The following is a 15121-nucleotide window of genomic DNA, read 5'->3' on the forward strand; positions in this document are numbered from 1 at the left end:
ACTGACGTAACTCAGAAAGCAATATTAGCCTGAATAGCTTCTATGTCTTTCTCCTTGTCTTCCTTAACACTTAGAAAATTCCCGCACTTGAAGCTGAGATGCCCAATACGGCCACACCTTTTGCACGCCCCACGAGCCTCATCTGCATTGGACCCGGTTATATGGGCAAGGGCAAGGAGGCCCTGGATGATAGCATATGGATTCTCATCATCTGGATCAGAGTTTGGCAAATTCAACTGAGAAGAGTTCTACTTTCCACTTTGGTGGGTGCATAGGGATCATACCCAATTGCAGTCTGCCATATGCCATGAGTTTGAAGGGCAACTAGCCCACTCGACTCAACCCGGCCTCACTGCCTCAACATCTCTGATTCCAAGGCTTGGCACATCCTCTCCATTCATTTCATGTTCTGGCGTCGGCGGTGATCGGGGCTTGCATTTCGAAGATCAAGGGTTGGCGCTAGAGAGATTGGGAGACTACCTATCCATTTTCGTTTCTTTGTTTATAGAGAAAAAGATAATTCACCTTGTTTATAGAGAATTCCATTGTAATTCAAAGAAATTGGAGATATATATATATATATATATATATATATATATATATGTTATTGAACAGATTGATTCTTCTAATTTAATGGTGTGAGGATAATTTAGGGTTGGATTTCAATGCAGTGGTTTAATTCATTTTGGATGGAGTTATATCACCATCTTTCTTGTATGACCAGTTGGGGAGGAAATGATCAAATTAAAGTGTTGTGCAGGTTGTTGATCAAAGATTCCATCCATGATATTTTCATATCTGTGCAGGGCCATAGATGCAGAATGATTTTGTGGATGGAGAGAGAGGGGTGGTAGTTTTGGAATATAAATATTGTGAATTGATGAAAAGCATTAGAAAAAGCAAAGGGAGTGCAGAATGTAAAAATGGGAGTGCAAATTTCAGCTCCCATATATATACGACCATACTAATATGAAAATCATATATATACGTGCAACCTTACGATCAATAATGTATAACCGGTCTCCATTGTTTAATTAGCCAACAAGATCATGTCCATGCATGTCAGCAACTCAATCCAGCATGGGGTAATATAATATATACATTGATAAGTAGGTGTATTATATATAAGAAGCAAATAACCGGCCTCCATATATATATATATATATATATACAGATCCTATCCAGAGCGGAGCTCCGCTTTGAAATTAACGTGTGAAGTTCGAGTTTTGGGTCACTTTTCGGTCTCATATCCACATCTCGACCGTTCAGTTTTTAGGTACTGGTGTATAGATCATCTCTGCAAATTTTCAGCCAAATTGATGATCGTTAAGGTATCTAACTCGCTTAAACCAATGGATGGACTGAATCTGTCAACCTGAACCGTACTAGCTTTAAGGCAATTATCAATGCCTTAACGATCATCATTTTGGTTGAAAATTTGCAGAGACGATCTATACACTGGTACCTAAAAACTGAACGGTCGAGATGTGGATATGCGACCGAAAAGTGACCCAAAACTCGAACTTCACACGTAAATTTTCAAAGCGGAGCTCCGCTCTGGATAGGATCTGTATATATATATATATATATATATATATATATATATAGGGCTATGTGACGACCTAAATTTTAAATAGGATATGTTATCGAATTGTTTCTTTCGTCCTTCTCTTTTGTGTGTTTCGCTCTTTGACTAGGATTTGGCTTTGATTAGATTATGGACTACCAGTTATAGTTTTGAGATTGGTTTTTGTTTTTTTGTTAGGTCTTAGTAGGTGGTTATTTAATTTATTTTGTTTTTAAAAAAATATATCTGTTTGGGTATAGACGTATCTAGTCATAATCTAGATAAACACCATGTGCTATTCACTCGTTATTCCTATGCTTTTCTTTTTCCTCAACCATAACGTCATTCCTACTTCTTCCACCGCTTCTTTTGCCTTGTACCTCAAAGATAGACATCCATTCACTCACCCAAAGGTCAAAACAAATCTGCACTTTTGCAATAGCTTCAAAGAGATTGCGGTGAACCCACTGACCTCTAATTGAAATTCCTTAGTTACTTGCAGCTATCTCCAGTAAGTCAAATTTTCTATCTTCTAAAACCCATTCATTCTGTTTCAGCCTTTCTTTGAATTTGGGTATAATTTTGTCGAAAATTTGGTTTAGGTGGTTGGAATTGCTGATTATAGGGTGGGTGTTAGCATTTGATTTTGGGTTGCCACTTGTAGCAGTGGATTGTGGTTTTGTTAGCTGCTGAACTAAGTCTTGAGGTAGGGAAGACAAAACTTTCTTAAAGCTTAGTTTCTAATCTGGTGTGTACGTAGTGAGTGTGATTGCTTTAGAATGTTTTATTTACGAATTGTTATGAGATTATTGTTTTGGGTATAAATTGATTTGTAAGCGAAAATCTTGTTTGATAGGGAATGCTTTCCCTTCATGCAGCTTTGATTTTTTGTTTTGGCATGAATTAATGATCATTACCCCTGTTCTTTTAGTTTTATCTGAAATAGGCTTTGAGCAAAAGTTTTGACAATGATATTTGGAAACATGTCTCTCTCTCTCTCTCTCTCTCTCTCTCTCTCTCTCTCTCTCTCTCTCTCTCTCCCAATTTTCTCATGTTGAATAGTCACTGATTTGAATGAAGGAGCAGTTGTGCTTTTCCTTTTTTTTATCTACATTCTTGGCTTTTGGACGTCAACATGGAACTAGCTTTTGTGCTATAATTGCTCGAATTCTTCAAAGTTCACACAAGAACTATATTATGGTGTTGTTCTCTTCTTATAATGCTATGCAGCTAAGGATTGATACATATAGTTGCTGCAGGTCCAAGAGTACCTATTAAAAGTTGATTGTTAACAAATGTTTGTTTACTAAGTTTCTGAATCAACTCCTTCTTTACTAATTTTCACACAAAGGCACTTTGAATTTCCATATACTTATAATCTGATTAATCCAAACAGAAATTTCCCTTTAGAGTTTTGTCTATACTTTTATGCTTAACCACCTTCTCTTGTAACTGAGAGTATTGTCTGAAAAAGGGATTTGTTATTTCAATTATATTTACAACAAGCAAGGGATTTTCTCAAAGATTGATGTATTAGACTGAATTCAAGTTTTTTTCATTTCGTTTGGAAAAGAAAACGTGTTCAGTTTTGCACAGGAACTGTATTTTACTTTCTTTCAAAACTGTACAAAGAATTCGTGCATCCTTTCCATATCAAAAGCCTACTTCGCTACCAATATGCCTCAAACTAGTTGGATTTACGATTTTAAAAGAACCTTTTTACAGCTGTTCTTGAGCCTATGTTTTACCATGCGATCATCCTTCAATGGTGTTCCTAATGAACTCCTTGATATACTTTTTTTTTTCAAAGAAAACCTGATTCTGTTTTTACTTACGTCTAAGTATTGGATTATTATTTTAGCTAGTTCATTTTGAGTCAAAGTGATTTACTGGTGGCTTTATTCAAAATCACGTATTGTTATCTACATCACGTGCAGCCTTGCTATTAAGTTTTGAGACTACTTTCCATTTATGAGATTACTCAGAAACAAAGTTCCATTCTTTGACTATTCTCTCATTTTATCTTAGGGTTAAGTTATAAACATGATCTTAGCACTTAGCAGAACTCTTTGGAAGTTTGGAAAAGAAATGAGATTTTAAGTTCTTATCGGAATTCCTTTGATTGTTCAGTTTCATTTGGAGAAACAAAATATTTCCTAGAAAGACCAGATTTGGTTTTAAATTGTTTGATTTGGTTAGGCCCGAGAAAAATTAAGTAGGGATTGTGCCTCCTTAGGGTGAAAGACCCAAAATCTGATCAGGATCTGCTTGTATGGGGTGTGCTCGGTGGCCTTAATGCGAGCAATGGGCTCTAACCGGAAAAAGATGGATTTTCAAGGATTTCGTTGGGATTTGAGTTAAGAGTTTCAAACCATTGTTGCTGAAAGCTACAGCCAAGGAAAGAGAAAAAAAATGGTTTCTGAGTTTTGAACATCGTAACTAAAGTAAAAAGGCTTTATGGTCTTGTTGACTTTTTAGTTGGATTTAAGACAAGTTTTACTTTTCCAATATATTTGAATGTTTATCAGGAAAGTTTTGCCTTTATGTTTACTCTTTTCTTCTGGTTCAGTTGTTTATTGAATTGAGTTAAGCTGATTTGTGTCTTTGTTATAAAGGTGAGCCTTGTGTCATAACTTATATCAATTGTATCATTGTTTTCATTCCAAAGATTTTCAGCAGCAACTTTTAATGTTTAATTCCATTTGCTTCTCACTTTCTAAGTGCATTCTAAATTAGAATCTCTGCTATACTAATCTTTTGTCGTACCTACTGAGCTTGTGAAGCTCATTCCCTATATTCTTGTTGTGGTTTTCAGGAAAGGAGTCCATGACTGTTAGTGAGATACCAGAATTGTCTTGAGCAGACAATGTTTGGAGCTTTGTTTTGCTTGTGAAGTGTGTGCTGGACCTTGCTTTCCTTGTTTAAATGATTGCTCCCTGGTACTGGATGTTCATCATTCCAGAATATTATTCTTTTTGTTTTTGCAATGTACATATGTTGTAAATGACTGAAGTGTTAACTTGGAGCATTCTTTTGGAGTGGAAAACTTTGAAAGCAAGTTGCTCTTTTGAGCTTATAAAAGGAATTACTTTTCGCTCAGATTTTAGAAAGGCTTTACGAGAAGAACTTTGTTAAAAGTCTCGATCAGTGAAGGATTTTAAACATGCTTTTCAGTTAGAGTTTAAAAACTTCCAGTTTGTTTTTGTTTCTTTTCTGTTCACATAATTGTTCTTACTTAAAAAAAAAACAAAAAAACAAAATGCTTTACTCTGATTTCAGTTTTTAACCACCACTTTAGTCATGACTCAATGTTGGGTTGTGACAGGCTAAATATTGATTACTACCCTATAGTTTAGGTCTAAAATCAATTCAGTCCATGGACTTCTAATTTCATCAAAAACACCCCTGAACTTTCAATTTTGATCTAATAGATCCAATCCGTTAATCTCCTACTGTGGGTTCTAGTTATAGTCGGATTATTTGTTGAAAAACTTCTTATTTGGAAATTATTCTATGCACCGACGGTGCAAATGATCTAACACTTATAAGATAATCTCAACCCTTGATATTTATAATTAATAATTTTATTAATAACCTAAGTGTGTATTTAATATAATCTAACCATCCATTTATGTCGGTGCAAGTGCACGTCGGTGCACTGAATCCTCCCCCATTTTTATTTCATAAATTTGTAATAGTGGGACCCACTCTTAATCTGACTATGCATGCCACCTCACCACATCAAAAAACATAGGTCATATATGAACCACATCAACAAATTAAATGACTCAATTAACGGAAGACTAACAGATTGGACCTATTAGATCAAAATTGAAAATGCAGGGGTGTTCTTGATGAAATTAGAAATTTATGGACTGAATTGATTTTGGAGCCAAACTACAGGGTAGTAATCAATATTTAGCCTATATATTAATATATTTATAACTTTATATAATATATTAATTTACAGGCTTGGCGGGCTTTTGTGGGCCTTTAGAGGGCCGAGCTGGGTTTGAAACCCCTAAACCAAGTCTGGTCCTCTACCCACCGGGCTGGACTTTTATGCAGGCTGGGCCGGGCTTTTACCCATCGGGCTTGCAGGCCTCCATCGGCCCATTTGATCCGCAGGCTAAATGTTAATGTTAGAAACCGAAGGCTCTAATTAACGTAAAAGAAAGAGAGAGTGAGAGAGAGCGAGAGAGAGAGAGTGTATGTGTGTGACACGAGATGTATAGTGGTTCGTCTTCTGTCTTAGCGGGAAACTACGTCCACTTGAAAGCTTAACTAGTGTGTTGGGCCTTGCAACCCAAGAGGATTACATGAGATGTAATGGGATGTTGAGTAAGTGGGAAGGAGTCTCCTTTTATAGGGGAGGGAGGCTCCTTCCTTTACATGTTTTCCAATGTGGGATGCTAAAACCACTATTCTAGTGTAGAAAGGCCTATTATGGAGGCAACTTGGCAAGGCCGGGAAGGTGACTTCCCGGCGAGGTATTGGCCGCTTCCGACTACCGTGGCGTAGCTTGAACATCAGGCTACGGGATGCATGTCGCGGTTGGGTCCTACCATGGCTTGTGGGCCCCCCTAAGAGGGTGTTGTTTATACTTGGTGACATAGAAAATAGCCTTACTAGTAGAGGTATCTACAAGTCCCCGAAGTCCCCAAGTAAGAGGAGCTTCTTGGTTAGGGAGTTATAATCATGAAGTCATGAAGCATAAGCAACTGGGCGGCATGGACCCCCTACAAGTCCCCGAACTCTTTTAAGCAAGAATGGACTCGTTAACCTGCACAACAAAGACAAAAACACGCATATGAAGAATGCTTGTTGTATTGAGCAACGTATGTGAGTTGCATTGATATGCATTAGCATATATGAATGTACGAGGTGCATGATACATATTGATGTATACATGTGAATGGCGCCATGTACGATCGATTATAGTGTATAAACTCGAGAACGCGTATGGTTGTGTGACCATATCATGAATAAGCATATGAATTGCATATGATGCCCATGGTGTTTCGCAAGAAAACAAATGAGCCGAGTTGACGAGGTTATGCTCGGTGCAAGTTGCATGAGTGCCATGGAGTCAAGCGTTTGTAATTCATGAAAGATGAATACGCGCACGCTTGTGTTTGTTTGGTTGTCGCTCGTATTAATGGAACGCGAAAAGAATTCGATTTGTTGCAAATGACAAATGGTAGAAGAATTTAATGTTCCATTAATGTGTACCATGTCGAGGAGACATGAGTGTCAATCTCGGGATTGTCAGGAAGGCAAGAGCGTGAAAGCTAGGGGGTGGCGTGAAGGCATAAGCGTAAGCTCGAGGGTGCCGCGAAGGCGTGAGAGGAAGCTCGGGGTTACCGCTAAGGCGTGAGCGGAATCTCGAGGTTGCAGCGAAGGTATGAGCATTAGAGCTCATGAGCTGGAAGCTCAGGGGTGCCGCGAAGGCGTGAGCGTTAAAACTCGACGGTGCCGCTGAGCCATGAGCGTTAGAGCTCGTGAGCGGAAAGCTCGAATGTGACGCCCTGAGGCGTAAATGTTGCTAATTATGCTGGGCTATATGTACAAGTCCGCGAAGTCCCCCGCCAAGGAGGGTTTTCTTGCGGGGTTGATACCAAAGCGTAGCTTTGTGCCGTATTGCGAGCATAATTAGTGCGAGTACGTCGTCCATCTAGAATTGGTCGGAGCGAGCGCTTATGCCTTTTTGGGTGGGCCCCTGCTAGGCTTTCCAAGGAGTCCCAACTCCTGGCTATAGACCTCCGTGGGGTCGGAAAATTGTTTGATGACGGGAACTGCATATAAGCAGTGGGTGTTAGGTAGCGAGCCTAATCTTTGATACCCAAGCATCACGGGTTAACCGGTCCCTTTACTCTTTCCCCGAGGAGAAAATCTTGACTACAACACCGCGTAGCTGTCATTGTTATTATGAGGCGTTGTCTTACCGCATGGCGGTTGGTCGTAGACCATAGACTCGTGGAGTCTAGACCCGTTTAGATCTCTTTCCCGTAGGGAGATTTTGACAAAGTATGGTGCCCGGAGGCTAGACCATATGCTTACATATAGAGTATATGTAAAGTTTGTAATTGTATGAACAATGACAAATAGGTATAGCAAGTAATAATATATGGATCTTATGACCATGTAACATGCACAATAGATAGTGGCAAGTGTGATGGGTCTCCATATAAAATTTTTGGGAGTAGCTTCCGGTGAAAGCTATGAAGCATTGTGAACCTAGAGCTTAACTAAAGCATGTTAGATGTGTTTGAGCGATTTAGGTTGTGTTCGAGTAAGTTGGGAGTAGTTGAGCGGATAGGCGTTGTGCGACCATGCGGGGCGTGGCCCAAGCAAGTCGTGGCCATGCTCGATACCCAAGCTAGTCGTAACCGTTGCAAGTGTTTATCCGAGCATGTTTAATTAAGTCATAAGTGTCACAAGCTTCATGCCTAAACTCATAGTAGCATGTAAATGCATGCATACCAATTGTGATATATTATAGGCATGCTTAGAAGTAGTAAAACCATGTAAAGGCATGTCAATAGCTCTAATTGTATGAGTGTGTATTGAGATATAGCATTTTACTTATCTGATGCTGATTGGAGTGGGTTTGAATTGGAATCATTGTAAGTACCCAAATCATGTTGGAGTTGTCCAAACATGAAGCTCCATTGCTCCGGTGAAGTTCCTTAGTAGAAGGATGATGATTTCTCTAATGGGAGAGGTGATCGGTGATTATGTCTCCTTAAGATAAGATAAAGTAAATGATTAGTAACTTAATCATATGATTTTGCTGACTACATGTATGTAGTGGAGATTTCATGTAAATGTGTTGAAGTATAGCATGTAATGACTTCATGACATTAACTAAGACCTAGATGCTCAAGTCTCACAAGCATGAGCGAGTGTAAATTTGTATTTCGCTTGACTTATGTGAGGCCAAAAGTAAGAATTAATTAACTCTGGACATGGCATACTGAGCTTTGCATGATATGAGGAGTCTTAAGAAAGTGCATGACTATGAGACATATACGTGTAACAAAGCTATTGATGCTTAATTGCAAGTATGAATGTGTTTGGGGGAAGTAAATAACTGAAGTGCTATGAAGCATAGACCTATCAATTAAGTATATGTGTGCTGTAGTAGCCCATGCATATAGATCACATTTAAATTGGCTAGCCTTATGCCGTAAGTGTACATAAGCAAACAAGTGTATTACATTGTTCACGTGTGTCACATTAAATTGAACCTGGCAAGTGTATTCTAGTGCCTTAGATGTAATGGCCTGGGGGAAATGAATGTAAAGACCTTTGTATATTAGACATGCATATACCACTACTAGAAAAACAACAATTACCCACAGATTTTAATCTGTGAGTAATAAGACTTTCTCACACGGATTTCAGTGTGTGATAGCTTTTACACACAGTACACACACAGATTGGTGTTACCGTGCGGTTTGGAGGGGGGGTAATGCTCATCTCACACGGATTATGTTGTCCGTGTGAAAAGGTTAAATGGGCCCCACTATAATTCCATAAATATAAATTACCGGAATGGATGGGAATCCGTGTGAACAACTCTATTTCACACGGATTTCTGTGCCAAATATGTAAACTGTATTTTACACTGATTTCTGTGTGAAATACAATTCATACTGATTTCTGTGTCAAAACCTATAACCTATTGACACGGATTTCCGTAGGTAATCCCTATGCTCTAACTCGCACTGATTTCAGTGTGTAAGATTGACAGCATTTAAAAAAAATTATTTCTGCTAATTAACTTGCAACCTGAACATAATAATAATTTTATTTATCTACAATAAATATACTTCAAATATTTACAATAAAGTGAACAAATCCACAACTCAATCGAAAATATTAAACTTTGCATTCATAGCAAGATGTTATTTACATTCCTAGCAAAATACATTTCATACCAAAGTGAATTCTTGGATTACAAAAAAAAAAGGCTGCTTTCTAGCATACATTGTTATTGAAGGTGGAATATCACTAAGATTTCCCCCCTTTAACAACATAATCCTTGTCCAAGAATAATTTCCATCAAAATGCTTTGAGGACTAACTCAAAGTAGACAAACATAACCATCAAACCAGCTAATGGTAAGTGAAACCAACCATTTCAGTTCAGCAGCGAATCTGGAACAGTTTGAGGCATTTCGGGTCGATACCCATCATTGATGGCTGAGGTTGGTATCACAGGTCTACTGTATTGTGCGTGGACTGATGCAAGCTGTGTCATTTGGTCCTATCCCAGCAGTAGATATGGTTCAGAAAACAACATAAGGCACTACCGTATGCCATGATCCTATCCCAGCAGTAATACTAGACAGTATCAGATTTCTGTCAAATGCAGTAGCACCTCAAGTGATGTGGACCCTCCACAGGGGAATACTAATGCACCCTTTCGAAAAAAAGATGTCATCTGCTTGGATCCTGCATAATAAGAAGCAGGTTAGTTAAATGATTTGTAACTGAAGCAACAGATCAATAACTGGAAATATTGATTGGACTTGGATAGATCAACTAAACTATGAAGCAGAACAGCGATTGTACAATGTAAATGTAGACATGTCAACATATAATTTGGCGTCTGGTGAGGCAGCCTTAGAAATCTTCCAAGCAAATGAGGTATTCATGTGGTAGATTTGTACTTTGGAAAAGAAAGATTAGATGGGAATCTTCACGTATAAAATCTAAAACTTTTGCACCCATAAGTTTCATATAAGCATTAATGCCACAAAAGCATTGTTAATACCTTAATTTGATCATCAATTTCCAATCTTTCACTGGCTATCACAGGTCCAGCATCCAATGGTAAGGAAAGCAATATAGCTTAGTTATGCAACCGACTCATCAAACTCAATTGGCTCGGCATCCTTATCCTTATGAATCTTCTTCCTTGAAGTAAACATCTTGACAAACCTGACTACAGAAAACAAACAAAAATGTAGTTAACATTGTACAAGGTGTTGATTATCTCTAGGCCAGGCTCTAGAGAGATAAAGACCATTAATCCCAAACACAAAGCAGAGCTTGAAACTCTCAATCACAAACAGCAAATGAAATCTAAGATGCAAATAGAAACTCAAATAACTTTATCACCAATCTAATGCTTCTTCCCAGACGAACCTAAGACAAAACCAACCCAGCACATACTACAATCATGGATTTTAAAGTGAAGCTTGTGATTTTTTTAGGTTCAGAAAACAAAACTGAGATGCATTTCATACGCTTAGGGAAATAGAGAGTGGCATGAAGTGAATTGAACGTATATATGGAAGATGAGGGTTTTGAGAATTGAATATACCTAGAGAGGAATTGAGAGTTGGAGAGATAGATCTGCTTAGAGATTCAAACCCCTGTAACAATTAGTGTGGAACTGCAAATAGACACCAAAAAATGTATTGAACATTTAAGCCAAATGATAATTCAAATAAAAGTTTAGCTATTAGATTATGACAAAATTCCCTTGTCCTATATGTCTAACAGTAATTATCCAACAAATTTAGGCATGCAAGTTATAGTAACATTCATTCATAGGACGTACCTATGATCAAGAGTTCTGCAGTCACAGTCCTTACACAAGTAATACGAGTATTCATAGGCCAAAGAGCTGCTTTATCCTTTGGCCATGTTTGTTTCCCGGAAAGTGGGCATTGGGAAAGGAAATACTTTCTTTTCCTGCGTTTGGGGACAGCCAAGGAAGGGAAACACTTTCCCAAAGGAAAGGAAAAAGTGGAGGAATTTGGTTCCCTCCCCCCCCCCCTCGGGAAACGCTTTCCCAAAGGAAAGGAAAGTGATTCCTTTCCTTTCCAGTCAACCAAACATGGCCTTTGTGACGACAGCAGTTCCAGCACTCCCAGTGAAACCCGACATATAGGACCTCCTTATATAACATTCAGCAATGAACTCACTTTGAAAGCCAAAACGATAAAGTCCTATATGAGCTCTTAATTCACAATCGAAATGGCGCAAACCCCACTTGGTTTGCTCACTTACCCAGAAGTCGCAAACCCCACAATCAACTCGACGCCACAAACTTGATTCACTAAAGCTCCTTTACCGTGAGTGGAACTTCAAAATTATAGCGCTCGATTCGAATCAGGTCACACAAGTGGCTGCGATGGACTGAGATTGAATTGAATGATAGAGATAGGGAGTAATGGGCGGAGACACCGCTTCGAAATTGGGGGAGATATCAAATTGTTGTTGCCTACGACCGCTTCCAGACCTCTGATAAGGCTGAATCGATTTGGGGGAGAAGGACATCGATACGCTTTAGGGGTGGGGGAGAAGGACATGGATCGATATGCTTCAGATTTGGATCAATTTACTGGTTATAAGCGGAATTTCCACGGAAATTTGTGTGAAATGCATTTACCTTTGCTACTGATATCCGTGTGTATGTACCTCAGTAATTCACGGAAATCCGTGTGTAGTACTACTAGGGTACTACTAGGGGAGGGAAATTGAATTTGTTCCAAAAAAGTGAGCGGGAAAAATTTACCACGAAAATCCTTGTGAGATACATATATATTTATCACTGATATCCGTGTGTATTTATCTCGGTAATATATAACTGTCATGTTAACTATTGTTTACACGGAATTCTATCTCTATTCTATTTTTTTCACACGGAATTTAGTAGTTAAATTTTCTTTTCACACAGATATTCTTGTGTTGCTCATTTCACAGAGAATTTTGTACTAAAAACTTATTGTCACGGAATTCTGTAGCTAATAGAGTTTTTCACACAGAATTTTGTAGCTAATGTTTCTTTTCACACGGATTTCCGTGTTAACATTTCACACAAATATTGGTGTGTTACTCATTGCACACAGATGTCTGTATCAAAAACCGGTCAACCCTTTAAACGCTTCTACTTCCCTAAGGCGAGCCGACCCTTGAGGAGATAAAATTTCTGAAATTTTTACATTAGTTGATATAGCTTCTACCCATGAGAGCATGAGAGTTTACAGATAAAAAAAAAAATTACGAGTGAGCGGTTATGAGCATATTAGTTTTATGTAGTATTTAAGGTTTAGGGTTGACCTACTAGATCGAAACCCAAACGAAGACGAAAATAGCTGAAATTTTGAACACAACCATTTATTCTTATCATGATAACATCCTACGGTCGATTTTGATAAAGTCTATTTCCTACGCATTGTTTCTTATGAAAGGTATACTTTTCATTATAACTAATAAACTAGTTATACCACATTAGTAGACATATAAGAATTTTGTGCAATCCAAAAAATAAAAATTGAAAATTGATAAATTTGACATTACCCATCTATTTATAGCGTATCAATAGGTATGGTGTAAAAAAATTAACTCAATCCGCCATTATTTCAATATCAAATAAAGTGGTTAACCTTATATACACCTATACTTCCCTAAGGGGAGTTAAACTACGAGGAGATAAACTTTGCAACATTTTTACATTATTTGGTATACCTCATATTCATGAGAGTATGAGAGCTGACAGATCGAAAAAATAAGTTGCGAATGAGCGGTTATGAGCATATTAGTTTTATGTGGTATTTAGGGTTCATGGTTGATCTAGTAGATCGAGACCTAAACGATAACAAAAATAGCTGAAATTTTGTCCATAACTATTTATTCTAATCATGACAACATCCAACGGTTGATTTTGATAAAGTCAATTTCCTCCACATTGCTGCTCATGGAAGGTATACTTTTCATTACAACTAATAAACTAGTTATACCACATTAGTAGACATATAAGAAATTTGTGGGAACCAAAAAATAAAAATTGAAAATCAATAAATTTGACATTACCCATCTATTTATAGTGTATTAATAATAGGTATTGTGTAAAAAAATTAACTCAATCCGCCGTTATTTCGATACCAAATAAGTGGTCAACCTTATGTACTTTTTCACACAGAATTTTGTAGCTAATTATTCTTTGCACACGGATATCCGTGTGAAAATGTTAGTTTTTACACAGACATCTGTTACTGTTGTTTTTTCTCATGGAATTCTGTAGCCAATTGTTCTTTTCACACAGATATTTGTGTCAATATTTTCACACGGAAATCCGTGTGTATTACTAATTTCACACATAAATCTGTATCAAATACCTATTGCATGTAACGGAAATCTGTCCCTCCGTAATTCACATAACAAAAAAAATTAATTATTTTGAAATAAACTAATTTCTAATATCTACAGAAATCAGTGTGAATTGATCTTCACACAGATATCCTTGTAAAAATATTTTACCGTTTACACAGACATCTGTTACTGCTGTTTATTCATACGGATTTCCGTCGATATTGTTATTGTATAAATTACTGTGAGCCTAATTATGCTCTTTTCACACGGATATCTGTGTCAACATTTCACACAGATATTTGTGTGTTACTCATTTCACACAGAAATCTGTATCAAATACTTATTGTAACGAAAATCCGTCCCTCCATAATTCACATAACATAAAAAATTATTGATTTCGAAATAAACTAATTTATAATATGTACAGAAATCAGTGTGAATTGATTTTCACATAGATATCCGTGTGAAAATGTTTTAGTTTTTACATAGATATCTGTGACTATTGTTTATGCACACGGATTTCCGTTGATATTGTTATTGTATAAATTATTGTAGGCCCGATTATGCTCATTTCACACATATTTTTGTTAGTATTTCTATTTCACACGGATATCTGTGGCTTTTAACTACAGTAAATCCGTGTGTGTTGTTATTTTGCTAGTAGTGTACGTATCAGTGGGCTAACGTCAGTAGTATGGCTAATGAGCCACACGTCATGCTCTTGATATGAGGCAATAACAATTTAGTGATGTTATTTGACAAGAAGGCACGTGGTGTGTGCTGGTGTCAAGCTATCCTTTGGACACAAAGTATGAATGTGTAGCAATAGCGTGTATGTTCGACTCCAGAACATATATAACTCAACTGCATATGAAAAAGAAGAGGACTTAGCTTTCTCTTCGAGGTGCTATAGGTCCAAGAGAAGGGTCGCTGTGATGAGCTGCTCTTGGATAGTTGGGATGCCCAGAAAGGCTGTGAGGTTATTCAGTTGTGGGTGTCCATAGTAATTATGGCATGGTTGTAAATTCTGTTTCTGCAGATTTCTAGCTCCAATTCATCCCAAGAGCCTTCCCAAAATAGGACCCAGCAATCATTGAAGGCTATGTGCGTATGTGTTTATGAATTGGAAGCTTTGACCGCCGTTGGAGCTCGAAACCATGATTGAAGACTGAGGTTTGTCCAGCGGAGCGGACCTTTAGACGGCGAAGGTTTGCCCGCCAAAATTTCTTGGTGTGCATCCGTCGAGCGCTGTACTGCTACTGAAGCCAGTCCTGCGTCATAGGGACTTGGTGCTGGAAGAAGGATGAGCAAGATCATGTTTGATGGAAGGTTTTGCAGCTGAAGTTTGCTGCTGGCACTAGCATTTGCCGCTAAAGATTTACCGTTGGCACTAGTGTTTACCGCTGAAGGTAGCCGCTGGTACCAGTGATTGCCACTGAGGCTT

The 15121-nt window shown here is 37.9% G+C and overlaps 2 long non-coding RNA genes across 2 annotated transcripts; one reads left to right on the forward strand and one right to left on the reverse strand.

Annotated features, from left to right (window-relative positions):
* Nucleotides 1-1907: 1907 nt before the first annotated feature.
* On the forward strand, nt 1908-4666 carry LOC121052840. Its single transcript, XR_005810139.1, has 2 exons — nt 1908-2078; nt 4383-4666. It is a non-coding gene; the product is annotated as an uncharacterized LOC121052840 (long non-coding RNA).
* Nucleotides 4667-9438: 4772 nt separating this feature from the next.
* LOC112181632 lies at nt 9439-11221 on the reverse strand. The gene is made up of 4 exons (XR_002929013.2): nt 11141-11221; nt 10901-10972; nt 10349-10519; nt 9439-10026 (listed from the first exon to the last, which is right to left on the reverse strand). It is a non-coding gene; the product is annotated as an uncharacterized LOC112181632 (long non-coding RNA).
* Between the last annotated feature and the right edge of the window lie 3900 nt (nt 11222-15121).

The sequence above is a fragment of the Rosa chinensis genome, chromosome 1 (genome assembly GCF_002994745.2).
Source record: "Rosa chinensis cultivar Old Blush chromosome 1, RchiOBHm-V2, whole genome shotgun sequence".
Taxonomy (NCBI): Eukaryota; Viridiplantae; Streptophyta; class Magnoliopsida; order Rosales; family Rosaceae; genus Rosa; species Rosa chinensis.